At 43.9% G+C, this 25,491-nt stretch overlaps 4 long non-coding RNA genes across 4 annotated transcripts; all 4 read right to left on the bottom strand.

Annotated features, from left to right (window-relative positions):
• Positions 1–573: 573 nt before the first annotated feature.
• LOC117728200 lies at positions 574–3,691 on the bottom strand. Its single transcript, XR_004609113.1, has 6 exons — positions 3,366–3,691; positions 2,591–2,787; positions 2,366–2,489; positions 1,957–2,019; positions 1,662–1,731; positions 574–1,111 (listed from the first exon to the last, which is right to left on the bottom strand). It is a non-coding gene; the product is annotated as an uncharacterized LOC117728200 (long non-coding RNA).
• Positions 3,692–8,103: 4,412 nt separating this feature from the next.
• On the bottom strand, positions 8,104–10,855 carry LOC117728188. Its single transcript, XR_004609100.1, has 6 exons — positions 10,530–10,855; positions 9,755–9,951; positions 9,530–9,653; positions 9,124–9,186; positions 8,830–8,899; positions 8,104–8,423 (listed from the first exon to the last, which is right to left on the bottom strand). It is a non-coding gene; the product is annotated as an uncharacterized LOC117728188 (long non-coding RNA).
• Positions 10,856–14,621: 3,766 nt separating this feature from the next.
• Positions 14,622–17,815, bottom strand: LOC117728195. Its single transcript, XR_004609109.1, has 6 exons — positions 17,490–17,815; positions 16,715–16,911; positions 16,490–16,613; positions 16,081–16,143; positions 15,786–15,855; positions 14,622–15,235 (listed from the first exon to the last, which is right to left on the bottom strand). It is a non-coding gene; the product is annotated as an uncharacterized LOC117728195 (long non-coding RNA).
• A 4,412-nt stretch (positions 17,816–22,227) lies between these two features.
• Positions 22,228–24,979, bottom strand: LOC117728187. The gene is made up of 6 exons (XR_004609099.1): positions 24,654–24,979; positions 23,879–24,075; positions 23,654–23,777; positions 23,248–23,310; positions 22,954–23,023; positions 22,228–22,547 (listed from the first exon to the last, which is right to left on the bottom strand). It is a non-coding gene; the product is annotated as an uncharacterized LOC117728187 (long non-coding RNA).
• Positions 24,980–25,491: the final 512 nt, after the last annotated feature.

The raw sequence follows: 25,491 nt of genomic DNA, 5'->3' as shown, positions 1-25,491 counted from the left end.
GATGCAAGACAGAGACACTGAGTTGGACAAATTAAAAAGAAAGATGCAGCCGAGGGAAGGGTAAAAAGAGAGGGAGATGGCAAAATACAGTTGGAGGACACTGATTCTTCAGCTAGGTTGCACGCCTCTTCCTCCCTCACCTCCCCGTCCCTTCTCCCATAGGAGACTGCCCGGCTCTGGTAGCCAATGTCGATGTGTCCTTGGGCAAGACACTTGACTCCAAATTGCGCCCGTAGTTGTGCCTACAGTGGATGAATGTGCTACCGTGACGGTATCTATGACGGCTAAAAACAAGCGCTGTTCATTTACAATTCATCTAGGTTGGGTTTTTTATCCTGGTGCTCAGGATTTTCCCAAGAACAGCTCCCCGCCCGGACGGCGGTGGCTCCGCAGAACCCTTCCCCCTGGACGGGGGTGGCTCCGCCGAACGCATCCCCCTGGACGGGGTGGCTCTGTTAATGATCATAGTAATATAAATGTTTATGGTATGCGGGTATGACATTTTACCTCAGGGTTTGACGCCCCTGCCATGCATAGTTGAAAACCACTGTCTTGCTGTACAGATTCTTGATAGAATCAAAGGCTAAGGGAGCAAACCCTAAACCGTGGCAGCACAGAGGGCGTTGATGAATGGAACTCCCGGCAACTTTCGGCCAGCCACTGCAGGGACTAATGGTTCACACCTGTCTTGACATGTTCTTGCCGGTGTGTCCGCAGGAGTAAAAGGGAAAATCTACAGAGCGATGATAATTTCCACCCTGCTCCGCCAAACCCTTCCCCCTGGACGGGGGTGGCGCTCCATAAAATGACGACGTGCAGTGATTTTTTGGAGACCTTCGAGACAGCGGTCCTGGGGCTGCCCCCGGCAGGAGGGTCGCAGGCGGTGGCAGAGAGAGTCATCCTGGAACAGATCGTAGGGGGTGTAGAGTTGTAGTGGAGTTCGAGAGAGAAAGTGACCGGAGCGGAAACATCCTAAATTTCAGCCTAGACAGGACTGGAGAACTTCTGACTTTCATCCTCAGCTCCATCGTCGACCTTCGTTGTGTACCCGACTGCCTGTTGTGTTGGACCTCACCATCAGACGAGCGGCTCACAGAAAAGTATCGTGCACCTTTAACACATTGATGCAAATTATAACAAGATAAGAGACATATGCCCGGAGACATATGCACAGTGACATATGCACAGTGACATGCCCGGAGACATATGCACAGTGACATGCCCGGAGACATATGCACAGTGACATGCCCGGAGACATATGCACAGTGACATGCCCGGAGACATATGCACAGTGACATGCCCGGAGACATATGCACAGTGACATGCCCGGAGACATATGCCCAGAGACAGATGCACAGTGACATGCCCGGAGACATATGCACAGTGACATGCCCGGAGACATATGCACAGTGACAGATGCACAGTGACATGCCCGGAGACATATGCACAGTGACATGCCCGGAGACATATGCACAGTGACATGCCCGGAGACATATGCACAGTGACATGCCCGGAGACATATGCACAGTGACATATGCACAGTGACATGCCCGGAGACATATGCACAGTGACATGCCCGGAGACATATGCACAGTGACATGCCCGGAGACATATGCCCAGAGACAGATGAAGTTTATGTATCGACACAACACAGTAATTACCTTTTGATCTGCTCTTCTCCATTGTCCAGGCTCATGGCAGTTGACTCAGCCATCCCATGGTCTTCTGCTCCTATAAATAAAAAAACACAAGGGAGACATGTATAAGTACTAATCGAAAAAAAGTACTGCAAGTAGTAATCGAAAAACTACTGTAAGTAACATACATTAAAGAAATGTACATAAATGTGTCACTACTGTAAATGAATGGAGTTATATTCAATTTCTAATGGATGTTAACTAACAATGTTGAATAAAAAAAACTAAAGAAGTTTATGTATCGAGACACAGTATTTACCTTTTGATCTGCTCTTCTCCATTGTCCAGGCAGTTGACTCAGCCATCCCATGGTCTTCTGCTCCTATAAATAAAAAACCACAAGGGAGACATGTATAAGTACTAATTGAAAAAAGTACTGCAAGTAACATACATATCAAATACCTTTCTCCACACATGCTAGCATGGATCTCTAGAAACTGTGGTGGGAATTTCACAAACAGACAGGACTTTCTGATGAAGATGGAACAGTTTGAATATTAGCAACTGTCCCAAACAGCTATCTGGAGCTCACTTTGACCTGCCTAAGATAATGATAATAAACAGTCACAAATATGCTGTGTTACAACTCACTGGACAACAATCAAAATGTAAAATAAGTTGCACTTGCACAATGCAACGTCACACACACATTTCATAGCTACATTTACCTCAAAATCCTCTGCTGCCATCTCGGAATCCATGCAAGCTTTCTCCACCTGTAGCCTTGTACATAAGCCATCCTCCGGTCAGCTTCTGCATCTTCGGATAGACAATTTGTAGTAGTCCGAAGAACTAAAAGAACAATAACATGTGGTCTAAGTGGTGTCTACATGCTTGAAGAAAAGCCTAACACTAGAATAAAGTGGCATGTTTAAAAACTCTGTATGCAATACCTCTTCATGGTCCGTATCCTTGGACATGTTTAGAGTTCAAACTCTTCAGCTTGGGGTTGTCTCTGAATGACGGTTTAACAAGAATGCATAACTAAAAGGCCTCCAGGTTTTAGTAGACGAGGTGCCACAGGTCTTTAGACTCTGGAACTCTCGCTTTCCAAGGTAACTTTTCCTTGTGGAAAAACCCAGGGAAAGAGCTAAATGATAATAAAGAAAATTAGATTAGTTTAAAACATGAACTAATAAAACTATCTTTAAATCAGTCAAACTCATTTTCACTCTGGGCCACATCAAAGGATCTTTAGTTAAACGGCGATATGGAAACGACGTGCATTGTGGGAGATGTAGTCTGTCGTCACTGCACAATGTAAAGTTTATCGACTATAATTTTAAAACGACCATGTGGCTGGCCACATAAAGTGAGGCGAGCCTCGAGTTCGACACCTATGCGTTAAAGAACATGAACAATGATATTCAATAAAAAAACTGGCCATGTTCTACAGAAGACATCTCTGTTCCTGCTTTCTTCCTGAGAGGTCCTCTGTGAGCACATGTATCAGGCTCTGTGCAGCTGAGGCCACCGAGAGGAAAACAAATCACGGAACACGTGCTAATAGCTTTAAGCTAGTTAACGCTAACTAGCACTATACTTAATTTCCGCTTTGGCATAAAACACATTTCAATAAATCTAGTTAATGCTTTGTAACGCGTCCCTATGTTACAGTCGTCATTTTAACCTTTCTAGTATCTATACAAAACACGTTAAACGTCTTACCTGCCCGCTGGAGCCAGCAGCCCGACCAGGTGGAGCAGCCGCCATCGCAGAATCACGCTGCGTTCAAGGTGGCGTGCGGAAGTACGAAACGTCAGATGTTATAGCGGGATCCTTGAACGCCACAACCTGGCAAAGTGTGTTGCTCTTTGACTAAGATTCATGCAAAGTGTGGTCTAGAACAGCTTGAACATAACCGTGTTACTGCCAATCACGTGAATATGCTGTATGCAAAGGAGTGAGTCATAATGTTCGCAGAACCCACGTTTCTTGAAGGCAACGTTGAGGCAGGTGGTCAGCCTTCTTCGTTAAGCTGACAGTCATGATACCACGCCCCTGTAGTTGAAACCACGCCCCCCACACCACTGGCCAAAGGTCTGAACCTGAAAAAAAGATTGAAAGTAGAAAATATGCTACTGAAAAATGAAAAAATATATTTTATTCTAAAAATAATAATAATAACTGAATCTAAATCATATTTAAACCAACAAAAACTTTTCATACACTTAATTTTATTTAAAATACATTGTTGAATTGTTCAAGACCAAAAACTTGAATTTTCAGGTTCAAAACTATTGGCCTGGATTTGGCTCCATGCGTCAGCCGCTCTGTTTAGCGCTCTATCGCGACGCTGTGAGCTCATTGGTCCGTGAGACAGGATGTGAAAAGGAGGGGGTCGACATGATGCAAAGAAGAGGCTCTTCAGACGGAGGCGCGCCTGTTTCGAGCTGGATGTTCTGACAAATAACTGATCTCAGTCGTATTTGACCTCCTAGAGAGAAGGAAGGAGCGGATCCAACAAGACCTTCAGGTTCAGGCAAATCACGAGAGAGGCGACAGCAGTTTGCAACCAGCATTTTATTACATGTCATCTTCGAGGGCGCTGGAGACGGACTGAATCAAACTGATCACACCGGATCGATGTTGCCCTGCCAATCACAAGTTCACAAGCATCCATTACAAATGCACAGCACGTACCAAATATATCACATTTGAATCGTTTCACGTAGTCATCCTGCAAACTTCTCATATCTTAAAATTAAAGAATCTCTAGAACATTTAGTAACCGTTCAGTGCTCAGAGTTTAACACACGTTACATTTCCAATGACTTTATGAAAATGTTCATGACATCTGTGTTTACATTAAAAAAAGGAGAATAAAAAGCTGAAGTGGCGGAAAGATCAGTTATTAAAGATTGTTCTGAACCACGTGTAATCTATTATTCAGGTATCTGTGGGGCAGATTAACATCACTTTTCCAAAACTTTCTGGTTGTATTTATGCTTCCCAAACTTTTTCCAGGACTTTTCCAGGTTTTTCATGCACACTGAGCACCTGGACAGAAAGTCCTTAAAAAAGGGCTCAGAATAAAAGATTTTACTGCTAAATGTTCTCGCATCTTGCGGCAGGTTATAGTCCGGGTAAGAGTGTCGGGTTACAGTTCATGGCAACCCTGAGTGGAATAAAGATTGTAGTCATAATTCTCATGATATATTCATAATAATTGTAATACTATTCAAATATGAGTAAACATTTTAATAATGTTAATGTATTAGTCATAATTGTAATAATAATAGTAATAATAATAATACATGTATTTATATAGCACCTTTAAAACCAGAGTTTACAAGGTGCTCTACATAGAAGCAAGATAAAAACATAACTTCAATACAAGTAAACATTTCAGAAAATACATGAGGCAAAGGAGACAATGCCATATAGGCAATGAACACAATATATAATTAATATTATATATAATTATATATATATATAAATTATAATTATTATGATTAATAATAATAGTGTATATATAATAATTGTAATTATATTTAAATATAGTACACCTTTTTCATAATTTGAATGTATTATATGCTTTAGGGCGGGGCTACCTTGTGATTGACAGTATTCATTTAAATAATAAGTGGGGGGGCGGGGCTACCTTGTGATTGACAGTATTCATTTAAATAATAAGTGGGGGGGCGGGGCATCTGGTGTGAGGTCATTGTTGGTTCTGTGGGGCTGGAAACCCCCTTAGGGAACAGCCTTGGGAAACCCCCTTAGGGTTGGGCTTGTCAGTGATGGAATTCTGTGACATTCCAATCAAAGCCACTTGACTTTGTGACATCATCAGTGGCTTTGATGTGCACACTTATAGTCTACTGTATACAAGAGAAAATTCTTCATTCTCAACACTTTTTTTTTTCAGTGTTTGATTCCCTACAGTGACCAACACCTATTTTACTGGACCACTAATATCTTCAAGAGAGGAAAGCCCAAGTCTTTAATAGACCGCGAATATTTTTCAAGTGACGCAGCCAAAGTATTCGCCGCAACTCTCCAATCTGCTAGGGTCATGTCTACAGATAGAGATAATAGCCAGAGAAACGGGGCTGGTCGACTTCAGGACCAATCTCAGAACACCCCATATGTAGAACAACTAGAATGGAGTCTTTTTTGTGCTAAAGATACAATCAGGTCTCTGACAAAGACGCTCCTGCAGATCAACAGCACACACATTAGTCTCAGTGAGAAAAGCCAGCTGGACAAATATGTCGCTCTTGAGCAGAAGAGCGTCCAGAAAGAAAAGAGCTTGCAGTCCATCATAAAGGATCTGGAGGGAAAGATCCGCAGTCTGAGTGAGACACTTGACCCCCTGGTGTTCAGTCGGAACAACAAGGTCTTGCAGGACAAATATGACGCTCTTGAGCAGAAAGAAAAGAGCTCGCAGTCCATCATAAATACTCTGCTCTCAGAACGCACAGCTCTGGAGGGAAAGATCCACAGTCTGAGTGAGACACTTGGCCCCCTGGTGTTCAGTCAGAGGAAGAAGGTCTGGCAGGACATGAGAGACGCCCTTGAAGGCAAGAGTGACGCCCTTGAAGGCAAGAGTGACGCCCTTGAAGGCAAGAGTGACGCCCTTGAAGGCAAGAGCTTACCAAAACTAAAGAGCTGCACAGAGGATTTGCTCTTAGAAAACACAACTGTGGAGGAAGATATCCACAGTGAGACACTTGGCCCCCTGGTGTTCAGTCAGAGGAAGAAGGTCTGGCAGGACATGAGAGACGCCCTTGAAGGCAAGAGTGACGCCCTTGAAGGCAAGAGTGACGCCCTTGAAGGCAAGAGTGACGCCCTTGAAGGCAAGAGTGACGCCCTTGAAGGCAAGAGCTTACTAAAAGAAAAGAGCTGCACAGAGGATTTGCTCTTAGAAACCACAACTGTGGAGGAAGATATCCAAGGTCCGTCTGAGAAACTTGACTCCGAAAGCCTGATGGTCCAATGCAACAAGGCTTGGCAGGACAAGTGTGAAAAGAGCTGGGAGTCACGCATGAAGGATTTGCTTTCAGATCGCAAATCTATGGAGGAAAGGTTGAGGGGGCAGCTCGCCGACACAGAAAGGTCGTGGGGATCCAGCATAAAGAATTTTCACTCACAACTCAGAGCTGCGGAGGATAGGTTGAATGAGCAGTTCAACAAAAACGAACAGTTGGAGCTGGAGAACCAATTACTTGTAGCAGAGGTCCAACAGCTTACAGATCAACGCAAGATCCTGGAGGACATCTGTCTCAGACTAAAGAAAAAGACTCTTGGCATCTTTGGGAGAAGGATGCAAGACAGAGACACTGAGTTGGACAAATTAAAAAGAAAGATGCAGCCGAGGGAAGGGTAAAAAGAGAGGGAGATGGCAAAATACAGTTGGAGGACACTGATTCTTCAGCTAGGTTGCACGCCTCTTCCTCCCTCACCTCCCCGTCCCTTCTCCCATAGGAGACTGCCCGGCTCTGGTAGCCAATGTCGATGTGTCCTTGGGCAAGACACTTGACTCCAAATTGCGCCCGTAGTTGTGCCTACAGTGGATGAATGTGCTACCGTGACGGTATCTATATGACGGCTAAAAACAAGCGCTGTTCATTTACAATTCATCTACGTTGGGTTTTTTATCCTGGTGCTCAGGATTTTCCCAAGAACAGCTCCCCGCCCGGACGGCGGTGGCTCCGCAGAACCCTTCCCCCTGGACGGGGGTGGCTCCGCCGAACGCATCCCCCTGGACGGGGGTGGCTCTGTTAATGATCATAGTAATATAAATGTTTATGGTATGCGGGTATGACATTTTACCTCAGGGTTTGACGCCCCTGCCATGCATAGTTGAAAACCACTGTGTTGCGGTACAGATTCTTGATAGAATCAAAGGCTAAGGGAGCAAACCCTAAACCGTGGCAGCACAGAGGGCGTTGATGAATGGAACTTCCGGCAACTTTCGGCCAGCCACTGCAGGGACTAATGGTTCACACCTGTCTTGACATGTTCTTGCCGGTGTGTCCGCAGGAGTAAAAGGGAAAATCTACAGAGCGATGATAATTTCCACCCTGCTCCGCCAAACCCTTCCCCTTGGACGGGGGTGGCTCTGTTAATGATCATAATAATATAAATGTTTATGGTATGCGGGTATGACATTTTACCTCAGGGTTTGACGCCCCTGCCATGCATAGTTGAAAACCACTGTCTTGCGGTACAGATTCTTGATAGAATCAAAGGCTAAGGGAGCAAACCCTAAACCGTGGCAGCACAGAGGGCGTTGATGAATGGAACTCCCGGCAACTTTCGGCCAGCCACTGCAGGGACTAATGGTTCACACCTGTCTTGACATGTTCTTGCCGGTGTGTCCGCAGGAGTAAAAGGGAAAATCTACAGAGCGATGATAATTTCCACCCTGCTCCGCCAAACCCTTCCCCTTGGACGGGGGTGGCGCTCCATAAAATGACGACGTGCAGTGATTTTTTGGAGACCTTCGAGACAGCGGTCCTGGGGCTGCCCCCGGCAGGAGGGTCGCAGGCGGTGGCAGAGAGAGTCATCCTGGAACAGATCGTAGGGGGTGTAGAGTTGTAGTGGAGTTCGAGAGAGAAAGTGACCGGAGCGGAAACATCCTAAATTTCAGCCTAGACAGGACTGGAGAACTTCTGACTTTCATCCTCAGCTCCATCGTCGACCTTCGTTGTGTACCCGACTGCCTGTTGTGTTGGACCTCACCATCAGACGAGCGGCTCACAGAAAAGTATCGTGCACCTTTAACACATTGATGCAAATTATAACAAGATAAGAGACATATGCCCGGAGACATATGCACAGTGACATATGCACAGTGACATGCCCGGAGACATATGCACAGTGACATGCCCGGAGACATATGCACAGTGACATGCCCGGAGACATATGCCCAGAGACAGATGCACAGTGACATGCCCGGAGACATATGCACAGTGACATGCCCGGAGACATATGCACAGTGACATGCCCGGAGACATATGCACAGTGACATGCCCGGAGACATATGCACAGTGACATATGCACAGTGACATGCCCGGAGACATATGCACAGTGACATGCCCGGAGACATATGCACAGTGACATGCCCGGAGACATATGCCCAGAGACAGATGAAGTTTATGTATCGACACAACACAGTAATTACCTTTTGATCTGCTCTTCTCCATTGTCCAGGCTCATGGCAGTTGACTCAGCCATCCCATGGTCTTCTGCTCCTATAAATAAAAAAACACAAGGGAGACATGTATAAGTACTAATCGAAAAAAAGTACTGCAAGTAGTAATCGAAAAACTACTGTAAGTAACATACATTAAAGAAATGTACATAAATGTGTCACTACTGTAAATGAATGGAGTTATATTCAATTTCTAATGGATGTTAACTAACAATGTTGAATAAAAAAACTAAAGAAGTTTATGTATCGAGACACAGTATTTACCTTTTGATCTGCTCTTCTCCATTGTCCAGGCAGTTGACTCAGCCATCCCATGGTCTTCTGCTCCTATAAATAAAAAACCACAAGGGAGACATGTATAAGTACTAATTGAAAAAAGTACTGCAAGTAACATACATATCAAATACCTTTCTCCACACATGCTAGCATGGATCTCTAGAAACTGTGGTGGGAATTTCACAAACAGACAGGACTTTCTGATGAAGATGGAACAGTTTGAATATTAGCAACTGTCCCAAACAGCTATCTGGAGCTCACTTTGACCTGCCTAAGATAATGATAATAAACAGTCACAAATATGCTGTGTTACAACTCACTGGACAATCAAAATGTAAAATAAGTTGCACTTGCACAATGCAACATCACACACACATTTCATAGCTACATTTACCTCAAAATCCTCTGCTGCCATCTCGGAATCCATGCAAGCTTTCTCCACCTGTAGCCTTGTACATAAGCCATCCTCCGGTCAGCTTCTGCATCTTCGGATAGACAATTTGTAGTAGTCCGAAGAACTAAAAGAACAATAACATGTGGTCTAAGTGGTGTCTACATGCTTGAAGAAAAGCCTAACACTAGAATAAAGTGGCATGTTTAAAAACTCTGTATGCAATACCTCTTCATGGTCCGTATCCTTGGACATGTTTAGAGTTCAAACTCTTCAGCTTGGGGTTGTCTCTGAATGAAGGTTTAACAAGAATGCATAACTAAAAGGCCTCCAGGTTTTAGTAGACGAGGTGCCACAGGTCTTTAGACTCTGGAACTCTCGCTTTCCAAGGTAACTTTTCCTTGTGGAAAAACCCAGGGAAAGAGCTAAATGATAATAAAGAAAATTAGATTAGTTTAAAACATGAACTAATAAAACTATCTTTAAATCAGTCAAATTCATTTTCACTCTGGGCCACATCAAAGGATCTTTAGTTAAACGGCGATATGGAAACGACGTGCATTGTGGGAGATGTAGTCTGTCGTCACTGCACAATGTAAAGTTTATCGACTATAATTTTAAAACGACCATGTGGCTGGCCACATAAAGTGAGGCGAGCCTCGAGTTCGACACCTATGCGTTAAAGAACATGAACAATGATATTCAATAAAAAAACTGGCCATGTTCTACAGAAGACATCTCTGTTCCTGCTTTCTTCCTGAGAGGTCCTCTGTGAGCACATGTATCAGGCTCTGTGCAGCTGAGGCCACCGAGAGGAAAACAAATCACGGAACACGTGCTAATAGCTTTAAGCTAGTTAACGCTAACTAGCACTATACTTAATTTCCGCTTTGGCATAAAACACATTTCAATAAATCTAGTTAATGCTTTGTAAGGCGTCCCTATGTTACAGTCGTCATTTTAACCTTTCTAGTATCTATACAAAACACGTTAAACGTCTTACCTGCCCGCTGGAGCCAGCAGCCCGACCAGGTGGAGCAGCCGCCATCGCAGAATCACGCTGCGTTCAAGGTGGCGTGCGGAAGTACGAAACGTCAGATGTTATAGCGGGATCCTTGAACGCCACAACCTGGCAAAGTGTGTTGCTCTTTGACTAAGATTCATGCAAAGTGTGGTCTAGAACAGCTTGAACATAACCGTGTTACTGCCAATCACGTGAATATGCTGTATGCAAAGGAGTGAGTCATAATGTTCGCAGAACCCACGTTTCTTGAAGGCAACGTTGAGGCAGGTGGTCAGCCTTCTTCGTTAAGCTGACAGTCATGATACCACGCCCCTGTAGTTGAAACCACGCCCCCCACACCACTGGCCAAAGGTCTGAACCTGAAAAAAAGATTGAAAGTAGAAAATATGCTACTGAAAAATGAAAAAATATATTTTATTCTAAAAAAAATAATAATAACTGAATCTAAATCATATTTAAACCAACAAAAACTTTTCATACACTTAATTTTATTTAAAATACATTGTTGAATTGTTCAATGTTCAAGACCAAAAACTTGAATTTTCAGGTTCAAAACTATTGGCCTGGATTTGGCTCCATGCGTCAGCCGCTCTGTTTAGCGCTCTATCGCGACGCTGTGAGCTCATTGGTCCGTGAGACAGGATGTGAAAAGGAGGGGGTCGACATGATGCAAAGAAGAGGCTCTTCAGACGGAGGCGCGCCTGTTTCGAGCTGGATGTTCTGACAAATAACTGATCTCAGTCGTATTTGACCTCCTAGAGAGAAGGAAGGAGCGGATCCAACAAGACCTTCAGGTTCAGGCAAATCACGAGAGAGGCGACAGCAGTTTGCAACCAGCATTTTATTACATGTCATCTTCGAGGGCGCTGGAGACGGACTGAATCAAACTGATCACACCGGATCGATGTTGCCCTGCCAATCACAAGTTCACAAGCATCCATTACAAATGCACAGCACGTACCAAATATATCACATTTGAATCGTTTCACGTAGTCATCCTGCAAACTTCTCATATCTTAAAATTAAAGAATCTCTAGAACATTTAGTAACCATTCAGTGCTCAGAGTTTAACACACGTTACATTTCCAATGACTTTATGAAAATGTTCATGACATCTGTGTTTACATTAAAAAAAGGAGAATAAAAAGCTGAAGTGGCGGAAAGATCAGTTATTAAAGATTGTTCTGAACCACGTGTAATCTATTATTCAGGTATCTGTGGGGCAGATTAACATCACTTTTCCAAAACTTTCTGGTTGTATTTATGCTTCCCAAACTTTTTCCAGGACTTTTCCAGGTTTTTCATGCACACTGAGCACCTGGACAGAAAGTCCTTAAAAAGGGCTCAGAATAAAAGATTTTACTGCTAAATGTTCTCGCATCTTGCGGCAGGTTATAGTCCGGGTAAGAGTGTCGGGTTACAGTTCATGGCAACCCTGAGTGGAATAAAGATTGTAGTGATAATTCTCATGATATATTCATAATAATTGTAATACTATTCAAATATGAGTAAACATTTTAATAATGTTAATGTATTAGTCATAATTGTAATAATAATAGTAATAATACATGTATTTATATAGCACCTTTAAAACCAGAGTTTACAAGGTGCTCTACATAGAAGCAAGATAAAAACATAACGTCAATACAAGTAAACATTTCAGAAAATACATGAGGCAAAGGAGACAATGCCATATAGGCAATGAACACAATATATAATTAATAATATTATATATAATTATATATATATATAAATTATAATTATTATGATTAATAATAATTTATAATAATAATAGTGTATATATAATAATTGTAATTATATTTAAATATAGTACACCTTTTTCATAATTTGAATGTATTATATGCTTTAGGGCGGGGCTACCTTGTGATTGACAGTATTCATTTAAATAATAAGTGGGGGGGCGGGGCTACCTTGTGATTGACAGTATTCATTTAAATAATAAGTGGGGGGGCGGGGCATCTGGTGTGAGGTCATTGTTGGTTCTGTGGGGCTGGAAACCCCCTTAGGGAACAGCCTTGGGAAACCCCCTTAGGGTTGGGCTTGTCAGTGATGGAATTCTGTGACATTCCAATCAAAGCCACTTGACTTTGTGACATCATCAGTGGCTTTGATGTGCACACTTATAGTCTACTGTGTACAAGAGAAAATTCTTCATTCTCAACACTTTTTTTTTTCAGTGTTTGATTCCCTACAGTGACCAACACCTATTTTACTGGACCACTAATATCTTCAAGAGAGGAAAGCCCAAGTCTTTAATAGACCGCGAATATTTTTCAAGTGACGCAGCCAAAGTATTCGCCGCAACTCTCCAATCTGCTAGGGTCATGTCTACAGATAGAGATAATAGCCAGAGAAACGGGGCTGGTCGACTTCAGGACCAATCTCAGAACACCCCATATGTAGAACAACTAGAATGGAGTCTTTTTTGTGCTAAAGATACAATCAGGTCTCTGACAAAGACGCTCCTGCAGATCAACAGCACACACATTAGTCTCAGTGAGAAAAGCCAGCTGGACAAATATGTCGCTCTTGAGCAGAAGAGCGTCCAGAAAGAAAAGAGCTTGCAGTCCATCATAAAGGATCTGGAGGGAAAGATCCGCAGTCTGAGTGAGACACTTGACCCCCTGGTGTTCAGTCGGAACAACAAGGTCTTGCAGGACAAATATGACGCTCTTGAGCAGAAAGAAAAGAGCTCGCAGTCCATCATAAATACTCTGCTCTCAGAACGCACAGCTCTGGAGGGAAAGATCCACAGTCTGAGTGAGACACTTGGCCCCCTGGTGTTCAGTCAGAGGAAGAAGGTCTGGCAGGACATGAGAGACGCCCTTGAAGGCAAGAGTGACGCCCTTGAAGGCAAGAGTGACGCCCTTGAAGGCAAGAGCTTACCAAAACTAAAGAGCTGCACAGAGGATTTGCTCTTAGAAAACACAACTGTGGAGGAAGATATCCACAGTGAGACACTTGGCCCCCTGGTGTTCAGTCAGAGGAAGAAGGTCTGGCAGGACATGAGAGACGCCCTTGAAGGCAAGAGTGACGCCCTTGAAGGCAAGAGAGACGCCCTTGAAGGCAAGAGTGACGCCCTTGAAGGCAAGAGTGACGCCCTTGAAGGCAAGAGCTTACTAAAAGAAAAGAGCTGCACAGAGGATTTGCTCTTAGAAACTACAACTGTGGAGGAAGATATCCAAGGTCCGTCTGAGAAACTTGACTCCGAAAGCCTGATGGTCCAATGCAACAAGGCTTGGCAGGACAAGTGTGAAAAGAGCTGGGAGTCACGCATGAAGGATTTGCTTTCAGATCGCAAATCTATGGAGGAAAGGTTGAGGGGGCAGCTCGCCGACACAGAAAGGTCGTGGGGATCCAGCATAAAGAATTTTCACTCACAACTCAGAGCTGCGGAGGATAGGTTGAATGAGCAGTTCAACAAAAACGAACAGTTGGAGCTGGAGAACCAATTACTTGTAGCAGAGGTCCAACAGCTTACAGATCAACGCAAGATCCTGGAGGACATCTGTCTCAGACTAAAGAAAAAGACTCTTGGCATCTTTGGGAGAAGGATGCAAGACAGAGACACTGAGTTGGACAAATTAAAAAGAAAGATGCAGCCGAGGGAAGGGTAAAAAGAGAGGGAGATGGCAAAATACAGTTGGAGGACACTGATTCTTCAGCTAGGTTGCACGCCTCTTCCTCCCTCACCTCCCCGTCCCTTCTCCCATAGGAGACTGCCCGGCTCTGGTAGCCAATGTCGATGTGTCCTTGGGCAAGACACTTGACTCCAAATTGCGCCCGTAGTTGTGCCTACAGTGGATGAATGTGCTACCGTGACGGTATCTATGACGGCTAAAAACAAGCGCTGTTCATTTACAATTCATCTAGGTTGGGTTTTTTATCCTGGTGCTCAGGATTTTCCCAAGAACAGCTCCCCGCCCGGACGGCGGTGGCTCCGCAGAACCCTTCCCCCTGGACGGGGGTGGCTCCGCCGAACGCATCCCCCTGGACGGGGTGGCTCTGTTAATGATCATAGTAATATAAATGTTTATGGTATGCGGGTATGACATTTTACCTCAGGGTTTGACGCCCCTGCCATGCATAGTTGAAAACCACTGTCTTGCGGTACAGATTCTTGATAGAATCAAAGGCTAAGGGAGCAAACCCTAAACCGTGGCAGCACAGAGGGCGTTGATGAATGGAACTCCCGGCAACTTTCGGCCAGCCACTGCAGGGACTAATGGTTCACACCTGTCTTGACATGTTCTTGCCGGTGTGTCCGCAGGAGTAAAAGGGAAAATCTACAGAGCGATGATAATTTCCACCCTGCTCCGCCAAACCCTTCCCCCTGGACGGGGGTGGCGCTCCATAAAATGACGACGTGCAGTGATTTTTTGGAGACCTTCGAGACAGCGGTCCTGGGGCTGCCCCCGGCAGGAGGGTCGCAGGCGGTGGCAGAGAGAGTCATCCTGGAACAGATCGTAGGGGGTGTAGAGTTGTAGTGGAGTTCGAGAGAGAAAGTGACCGGAGCGGAAACATCCTAAATTTCAGCCTAGACAGGACTGGAGAACTTCTGACTTTCATCCTCAGCTCCATCGTCGACCTTCGTTGTGTACCCGACTGCCTGTTGTGTTGGACCTCACCATCAGACGAGCGGCTCACAGAAAAGTATCGTGCACCTTTAACACATTGATGCAAATTATAACAAGATAAGAGACATATGCCCGGAGACATATGCACAGTGACATATGCACAGTGACATGCCCGGAGACATATGCACAGTGACATGCCCGGAGACATATGCACAGTGACATGCCCGGAGACATATGCACAGTGACATGCCCGGAGACATATGCACAGTGACATGCCCGGAGACATATGCACAGTGACATGCCCGGAGACATATGCCCAGAGACAGATGCACAGTGACATGCCCGGAGACATATGCACAGTGACATGCCCGGAGACATATGCACAGTGACAGATGCACAGTGACATGCCCGGAGACATATGCACAGTGACATGCCCGGAGACATATGCACAGTGACATGCCCGGAGACATATGCACAGTGACATGCCCGGAGACATATGCACAGTGACATATGCACAGTGACATGCCCGGAGACATATGCACAGTGACATGCCCGGAGACATATGCACAGTGACATGCCCGGAGACATATGCCCAGAGACAGATGAAGTTTATGTATCGACACAACACAGTAATTACCTTTTGATCTGCTCTTCTCCATTGTCCAGGCTCATGGCAGTTGACTCAGCCATCCCATGGTCTTCTGCTCCTATAAATAAAAAAACACAAGGGAGACATGTATAAGTACTAATCGAAAAAAAGTACTGCAAGTAGTAATCGAAAAACTACTGTAAGTAACATACATTAAAGAAATGTACATAAATGTGTCACTACTGTAAATGAATGGAGTTATATTCAATTTCTAATGGATGTTAACTAACAATGTTGAATAAAAAAAACTAAAGAAGTTTATGTATCGAGACACAGTATTTACCTTTTGATCTGCTCTTCTCCATTGTCCAGGCAGTTGACTCAGCCATCCCATGGTCTTCTGCTCCTATAAATAAAAAACCACAAGGGAGACATGTATAAGTACTAATTGAAAAAAGTACTGCAAGTAACATACATATCAAATACCTTTCTCCACACATGCTAGCATGGATCTCTAGAAACTGTGGTGGGAATTTCACAAACAGACAGGACTTTCTGATGAAGATGGAACAGTTTGAATATTAGCAACTGTCCCAAACAGCTATCTGGAGCTCACTTTGACCTGCCTAAGATAATGATAATAAACAGTCACAAATATGCTGTGTTACAACTCACTGGACAACAATCAAAATGTAAAATAAGTTGCACTTGCACAATGCAACGTCACACACACATTTCATAGCTACATTTACCTCAAAATCCTCTGCTGCCATCTCGGAATCCATGCAAGCTTTCTCCACCTGTAGCCTTGTACATAAGCCATCCTCCGGTCAGCTTCTGCATCTTCGGATAGACAATTTGTAGTAGTCCGAAGAACTAAAAGAACAATAACATGTGGTCTAAGTGGTGTCTACATGCTTGAAGAAAAGCCTAACACTAGAATAAAGTGGCATGTTTAAAAACTCTGTATGCAATACCTCTTCATGGTCCGTATCCTTGGACATGTTTAGAGTTCAAACTCTTCAGCTTGGGGTTGTCTCTGAATGACGGTTTAACAAGAATGCATAACTAAAAGGCCTCCAGGTTTTAGTAGACGAGGTGCCACAGGTCTTTAGACTCTGGAACTCTCGCTTTCCAAGGTAACTTTTCCTTGTGGAAAAACCCAGGGAAAGAGCTAAATGATAATAAAGAAAATTAGATTAGTTTAAAACATGAACTAATAAAACTATCTTTAAATCAGTCAAACTCATTTTCACTCTGGGCCACATCAAAGGATCTTTAGTTAAACGGCGATATGGAAACGACGTGCATTGTGGGAGATGTAGTCTGTCGTCACTGCACAATGTAAAGTTTATCGACTATAATTTTAAAACGACCATGTGGCTGGCCACATAAAGTGAGGCGAGCCTCGAGTTCGACACCTATGCGTTAAAGAACATGAACAATGATATTCAATAAAAAAACTGGCCATGTTCTACAGAAGACATCTCTGTTCCTGCTTTCTTCCTGAGAGGTCCTCTGTGAGCACATGTATCAGGCTCTGTGCAGCTGAGGCCACCGAGAGGAAAACAAATCACGGAACACGTGCTAATAGCTTTAAGCTAGTTAACGCTAACTAGCACTATACTTAATTTCCGCTTTGGCATAAAACACATTTCAATAAATCTAGTTAATGCTTTGTAACGCGTCCCTATGTTACAGTCGTCATTTTAACCTTTCTAGTATCTATACAAAACACGTTAAACGTCTTACCTGCCCGCTGGAGCCAGCAGCCCGACCAGGTGGAGCAGCCGCCATCGCAGAATCACGCTGCGTTCAAGGTGGCGTGCGGAAGTACGAAACGTCAGATGTTATAGCGGGATCCTTGAACGCCACAACCTGGCAAAGTGTGTTGCTCTTTGACTAAGATTCATGCAAAGTGTGGTCTAGAACAGCTTGAACATAACCGTGTTACTGCCAATCACGTGAATATGCTGTATGCAAAGGAGTGAGTCATAATGTTCGCAGAACCCACGTTTCTTGAAGGCAACGTTGAGGCAGGTGGTCAGCCTTCTTCGTTAAGCTGACAGTCATGATACCACGCCCCTGTAGTTGAAACCACGCCCCCCACACCACTGGCCAAAGGTCTGAACCTGAAAAAAAGATTGAAAGTAGAAAATATGCTACTGAAAAATGAAAAAATATATTTTATTCTAAAAATAATAATAATAACTGAATCTAAATCATATTTAAACCAACAAAAACTTTTCATACACTTAATTTTATTTAAAATACATTGTTGAATTGTTCAAGACCAAAAACTTGAATTTTCAGGTTCAAAACTATTGGCCTGGATTTGGCTCCATGCGTCAGCCGCTCTGTTTAGCGCTCTATCGCGACGCTGTGAGCTCATTGGTCCGTGAGACAGGATGTGAAAAGGAGGGGGTCGACATGATGCAAAGAAGAGGCTCTTCAGACGGAGGCGCGCCTGTTTCGAGCTGGATGTTCTGACAAATAACTGATCTCAGTCGTATTTGACCTCCTAGAGAGAAGGAAGGAGCGGATCCAACAAGACCTTCAGGTTCAGGCAAATCACGAGAGAGGCGACAGCAGTTTGCAACCAGCATTTTATTACATGTCATCTTCGAGGGCGCTGGAGACGGACTGAATCAAACTGATCACACCGGATCGATGTTGCCCTGCCAATCACAAGTTCACAAGCATCCATTACAAATGCACAGCACGTACCAAATATATCACATTTGAATCGTTTCACGTAGTCATCCTGCAAACTTCTCATATCTTAAAATTAAAGAATCTCTAGAACATTTAGTAACCGTTCAGTGCTCAGAGTTTAACACACGTTACATTTCCAATGACTTTATGAAAATGTTCATGACATCTGTGTTTACATTAAAAAAAGGAGAATAAAAAGCTGAAGTGGCGGAAAGATCAGTTATTAAAGATTGTTCTGAACCACGTGTAATCTATTATTCAGGTATCTGTGGGGCAGATTAACATCACTTTTCCAAAACTTTCTGGTTGTATTTATGCTTCCCAAACTTTTTCCAGGACTTTTCCAGGTTTTTCATGCACACTGAGCACCTGGACAGAAAGTCCTTAAAAAAGGGCTCAGAATAAAAGATTTTACTGCTAAATGTTCTCGCATCTTGCGGCAGGTTATAGTCCGGGTAAGAGTGTCGGGTTACAGTTCATGGCAACCCTGAGTGGAATAAAGATTGTAGTCATAATTCTCATGATATATTCATAATAATTGTAATACTATTCAAATATGAGTAAACATTTTAATAATGTTAATGTATTAGTCATAATTGTAATAATAATAGTAATAATAATAATACATGTATTTATATAGCACCTTTAAAACCAGAGTTTACAAGGTGCTCTACATAGAAGCAAGATAAAAACATAACTTCAATACAAGTAAACATTTCAGAAAATACATGAGGCAAAGGAGACAATGCCATATAGGCAATGAACACAATATATAATTAATATTATATATAATTATATATATATATAAATTATAATTATTATGATTAATAATAATAGTGTATATATAATAATTGTAATTATATTTAAATATAGTACACCTTTTTCATAATTTGAATGTATTATATGCTTTAGGGCGGGGCTACCTTGTGATTGACAGTATTCATTTAAATAATAAGTGGGGGGGCGGGGCTACCTTGTGATTGACAGTATTCATTTAAATAATAAGTGGGGGGGCGGGGCATCTGGTGTGAGGTCATTGTTGGTTCTGTGGGGCTGGAAACCCCCTTAGGGAACAGCCTTGGGAAACCCCCTTAGGGTTGGGCTTGTCAGTGATGGAATTCTGTGACATTCCAATCAAAGCCACTTGACTTTGTGACATCATCAGTGGCTTTGATGTGCACACTTATAGTCTACTGTATACAAGAGAAAATTCTTCATTCTCAACACTTTTTTTTTTCAGTGTTTGATTCCCTACAGTGACCAACACCTATTTTACTGGACCACTAATATCTTCAAGAGAGGAAAGCCCAAGTCTTTAATAGACCGCGAATATTTTTCAAGTGACGCAGCCAAAGTATTCGCCGCAACTCTCCAATCTGCTAGGGTCATGTCTACAGATAGAGATAATAGCCAGAGAAACGGGGCTGGTCGACTTCAGGACCAATCTCAGAACACCCCATATGTAGAACAACTAGAATGGAGTCTTTTTTGTGCTAAAGATACAATCAGGTCTCTGACAAAGACGCTCCTGCAGATCAACAGCACACACATTAGTCTCAGTGAGAAAAGCCAGCTGGACAAATATGTCGCTCTTGAGCAGAAGAGCGTCCAGAAAGAAAAGAGCTTGCAGTCCATCATAAAGGATCTGGAGGGAAAGATCCGCAGTCTGAGTGAGACACTTGACCCCCTGGTGTTCAGTCGGAACAACAAGGTCTTGCAGGACAAATATGACGCTCTTGAGCAGAAAGAAAAGAGCTCGCAGTCCATCATAAATACTCTGCTCTCAGAACGCACAGCTCTGGAGGGAAAGATCCACAGTCTGAGTGAGACACTTGGCCCCCTGGTGTTCAGTCAGAGGAAGAAGGTCTGGCAGGACATGAGAGACGCCCTTGAAGGCAAGAGTGACGCCCTTGAAGGCAAGAGTGACGCCCTTGAAGGCAAGAGTGACGCCCTTGAAGGCAAGAGCTTACCAAAACTAAAGAGCTGCACAGAGGATTTGCTCTTAGAAAACACAACTGTGGAGGAAGATATCCACAGTGAGACACTTGGCCCCCTGGTGTTCAGTCAGAGGAAGAAGGTCTGGCAGGACATGAGAGACGCCCTTGAAGGCAAGAGTGACGCCCTTGAAGGCAAGAGTGACGCCCTTGAAGGCAAGAGTGACGCCCTTGAAGGCAAGAGTGACGCCCTTGAAGGCAAGAGCTTACTAAAAGAAAAGAGCTGCACAGAGGATTTGCTCTTAGAAACCACAACTGTGGAGGAAGATATCCAAGGTCCGTCTGAGAAACTTGACTCCGAAAGCCTGATGGTCCAATGCAACAAGGCTTGGCAGGACAAGTGTGAAAAGAGCTGGGAGTCACGCATGAAGGATTTGCTTTCAGATCGCAAATCTATGGAGGAAAGGTTGAGGGGGCAGCTCGCCGACACAGAAAGGTCGTGGGGATCCAGCATAAAGAATTTTCACTCACAACTCAGAGCTGCGGAGGATAGGTTGAATGAGCAGTTCAACAAAAACGAACAGTTGGAGCTGGAGAACCAATTACTTGTAGCAGAGGTCCAACAGCTTACAGATCAACGCAAGATCCTGGAGGACATCTGTCTCAGACTAAAGAAAAAGACTCTTGGCATCTTTGGGAGAAGGATGCAAGACAGAGACACTGAGTTGGACAAATTAAAAAGAAAGATGCAGCCGAGGGAAGGGTAAAAAGAGAGGGAGATGGCAAAATACAGTTGGAGGACACTGATTCTTCAGCTAGGTTGCACGCCTCTTCCTCCCTCACCTCCCCGTCCCTTCTCCCATAGGAGACTGCCCGGCTCTGGTAGCCAATGTCGATGTGTCCTTGGGCAAGACACTTGACTCCAAATTGCGCCCGTAGTTGTGCCTACAGTGGATGAATGTGCTACCGTGACGGTATCTATATGACGGCTAAAAACAAGCGCTGTTCATTTACAATTCATCTACGTTGGGTTTTTTATCCTGGTGCTCAGGATTTTCCCAAGAACAGCTCCCCGCCCGGACGGCGGTGGCTCCGCAGAACCCTTCCCCCTGGACGGGGGTGGCTCCGCCGAACGCATCCCCCTGGACGGGGGTGGCTCTGTTAATGATCATAGTAATATAAATGTTTATGGTATGCGGGTATGACATTTTACCTCAGGGTTTGACGCCCCTGCCATGCATAGTTGAAAACCACTGTGTTGCGGTACAGATTCTTGATAGAATCAAAGGCTAAGGGAGCAAACCCTAAACCGTGGCAGCACAGAGGGCGTTGATGAATGGAACTTCCGGCAACTTTCGGCCAGCCACTGCAGGGACTAATGGTTCACACCTGTCTTGACATGTTCTTGCCGGTGTGTCCGCAGGAGTAAAAGGGAAAATCTACAGAGCGATGATAATTTCCACCCTGCTCCGCCAAACCCTTCCCCTTGGACGGGGGTGGCTCTGTTAATGATCATAATAATATAAATGTTTATGGTATGCGGGTATGACATTTTACCTCAGGGTTTGACGCCCCTGCCATGCATAGTTGAAAACCACTGTCTTGCGGTACAGATTCTTGATAGAATCAAAGGCTAAGGGAGCAAACCCTAAACCGTGGCAGCACAGAGGGCGTTGATGAATGGAACTCCCGGCAACTTTCGGCCAGCCACTGCAGGGACTAATGGTTCACACCTGTCTTGACATGTTCTTGCCGGTGTGTCCGCAGGAGTAAAAGGGAAAATCTACAGAGCGATGATAATTTCCACCCTGCTCCGCCAAACCCTTCCCCTTGGACGGGGGTGGCGCTCCATAAAATGACGACGTGCAGTGATTTTTTGGAGACCTTCGAGACAGCGGTCCTGGGGCTGCCCCCGGCAGGAGGGTCGCAGGCGGTGGCAGAGAGAGTCATCCTGGAACAGATCGTAGGGGGTGTAGAGTTGTAGTGGAGTTCGAGAGAGAAAGTGACCGGAGCGGAAACATCCTAAATTTCAGCCTAGACAGGACTGGAGAACTTCTGACTTTCATCCTCAGCTCCATCGTCGACCTTCGTTGTGTACCCGACTGCCTGTTGTGTTGGACCTCACCATCAGACGAGCGGCTCACAGAAAAGTATCGTGCACCTTTAACACATTGATGCAAATTATAACAAGATAAGAGACATATGCCCGGAGACATATGCACAGTGACATATGCACAGTGACATGCCCGGAGACATATGCACAGTGACATGCCCGGAGACATATGCACAGTGACATGCCCGGAGACATATGCCCAGAGACAGATGCACAGTGACATGCCCGGAGACATATGCACAGTGACATGCCCGGAGACATATGCACAGTGACATGCCCGGAGACATATGCACAGTGACATGCCCGGAGACATATGCACAGTGACATATGCACAGTGACATGCCCGGAGACATATGCACAGTGACATGCCCGGAGACATATGCACAGTGACATGCCCGGAGACATATGCCCAGAGACAGATGAAGTTTATGTATCGACACAACACAGTAATTACCTTTTGATCTGCTCTTCTCCATTGTCCAGGCTCATGGCAGTTGACTCAGCCATCCCATGGTCTTCTGCTCCTATAAATAAAAAAACACAAGGGAGACATGTATAAGTACTAATCGAAAAAAAGTACTGCAAGTAGTAATCGAAAAACTACTGTAAGTAACATACATTAAAGAAATGTACATAAATGTGTCACTACTGTAAATGAATGGAGTTATATTCAATTTCTAATGGATGTTAACTAACAATGTTGAATAAAAAAACTAAAGAAGTTTATGTATCGAGACACAGTATTTACCTTTTGATCTGCTCTTCTCCATTGTCCAGGCAGTTGACTCAGCCATCCCATGGTCTTCTGCTCCTATAAATAAAAAACCACAAGGGAGACATGTATAAGTACTAATTGAAAAAAGTACTGCAAGTAACATACATATCAAATACCTTTCTCCACACATGCTAGCATGGATCTCTAGAAACTGTGGTGGGAATTTCACAAACAGACAGGACTTTCTGATGAAGATGGAACAGTTTGAATATTAGCAACTGTCCCAAACAGCTATCTGGAGCTCACTTTGACCTGCCTAAGATAATGATAATAAACAGTCACAAATATGCTGTGTTACAACTCACTGGACAATCAAAATGTAAAATAAGTTGCACTTGCACAATGCAACATCACACACACATTTCATAGCTACATTTACCTCAAAATCCTCTGCTGCCATCTCGGAATCCATGCAAGCTTTCTCCACCTGTAGCCTTGTACATAAGCCATCCTCCGGTCAGCTTCTGCATCTTCGGATAGACAATTTGTAGTAGTCCGAAGAACTAAAAGAACAATAACATGTGGTCTAAGTGGTGTCTACATGCTTGAAGAAAAGCCTAACACTAGAATAAAGTGGCATGTTTAAAAACTCTGTATGCAATACCTCTTCATGGTCCGTATCCTTGGACATGTTTAGAGTTCAAACTCTTCAGCTTGGGGTTGTCTCTGAATGAAGGTTTAACAAGAATGCATAACTAAAAGGCCTCCAGGTTTTAGTAGACGAGGTGCCACAGGTCTTTAGACTCTGGAACTCTCGCTTTCCAAGGTAACTTTTCCTTGTGGAAAAACCCAGGGAAAGAGCTAAATGATAATAAAGAAAATTAGATTAGTTTAAAACATGAACTAATAAAACTATCTTTAAATCAGTCAAATTCATTTTCACTCTGGGCCACATCAAAGGATCTTTAGTTAAACGGCGATATGGAAACGACGTGCATTGTGGGAGATGTAGTCTGTCGTCACTGCACAATGTAAAGTTTATCGACTATAATTTTAAAACGACCATGTGGCTGGCCACATAAAGTGAGGCGAGCCTCGAGTTCGACACCTATGCGTTAAAGAACATGAACAATGATATTCAATAAAAAAACTGGCCATGTTCTACAGAAGACATCTCTGTTCCTGCTTTCTTCCTGAGAGGTCCTCTGTGAGCACATGTATCAGGCTCTGTGCAGCTGAGGCCACCGAGAGGAAAACAAATCACGGAACACGTGCTAATAGCTTTAAGCTAGTTAACGCTAACTAGCACTATACTTAATTTCCGCTTTGGCATAAAACACATTTCAATAAATCTAGTTAATGCTTTGTAAGGCGTCCCTATGTTACAGTCGTCATTTTAACCTTTCTAGTATCTATACAAAACACGTTAAACGTCTTACCTGCCCGCTGGAGCCAGCAGCCCGACCAGGTGGAGCAGCCGCCATCGCAGAATCACGCTGCGTTCAAGGTGGCGTGCGGAAGTACGAAACGTCAGATGTTATAGCGGGATCCTTGAACGCCACAACCTGGCAAAGTGTGTTGCTCTTTGACTAAGATTCATGCAAAGTGTGGTCTAGAACAGCTTGAACATAACCGTGTTACTGCCAATCACGTGAATATGCTGTATGCAAAGGAGTGAGTCATAATGTTCGCAGAACCCACGTTTCTTGAAGGCAACGTTGAGGCAGGTGGTCAGCCTTCTTCGTTAAGCTGACAGTCATGATACCACGCCCCTGTAGTTGAAACCACGCCCCCCACACCACTGGCCAAAGGTCTGAACCTGAAAAAAAGATTGAAAGTAGAAAATATGCTACTGAAAAATGAAAAAATATATTTTATTCTAAAAAAAATAATAATAACTGAATCTAAATCATATTTAAACCAACAAAAACTTTTCATACACTTAATTTTATTTAAAATACATTGTTGAATTGTTCAATGTTCAAGACCAAAAACTTGAATTTTCAGGTTCAAAACTATTGGCCTGGATTTGGCTCCATGCGTCAGCCGCTCTGTTTAGCGCTCTATCGCGACGCTGTGAGCTCATTGGTCCGTGAGACAGGATGTGAAAAGGAGGGGGTCGACATGATGCAAAGAAGAGGCTCTTCAGACGGAGGCGCGCCTGTTTCGAGCTGGATGTTCTGACAAATAACTGATCTCAGTCGTATTTGACCTCCTAGAGAGAAGGAAGGAGCGGATCCAACAAGACCTTCAGGTTCAGGCAAATCACGAGAGAGG

This window comes from Cyclopterus lumpus, chromosome 25 (genome assembly GCF_009769545.1).
Source record: "Cyclopterus lumpus isolate fCycLum1 chromosome 25, fCycLum1.pri, whole genome shotgun sequence".
NCBI classification, from domain to species: Eukaryota; Metazoa; Chordata; class Actinopteri; order Perciformes; family Cyclopteridae; genus Cyclopterus; species Cyclopterus lumpus.
Note: the sequence above shows the minus strand (reverse complement) of the source record. Positions and strands in the feature narration are given on the sequence as shown.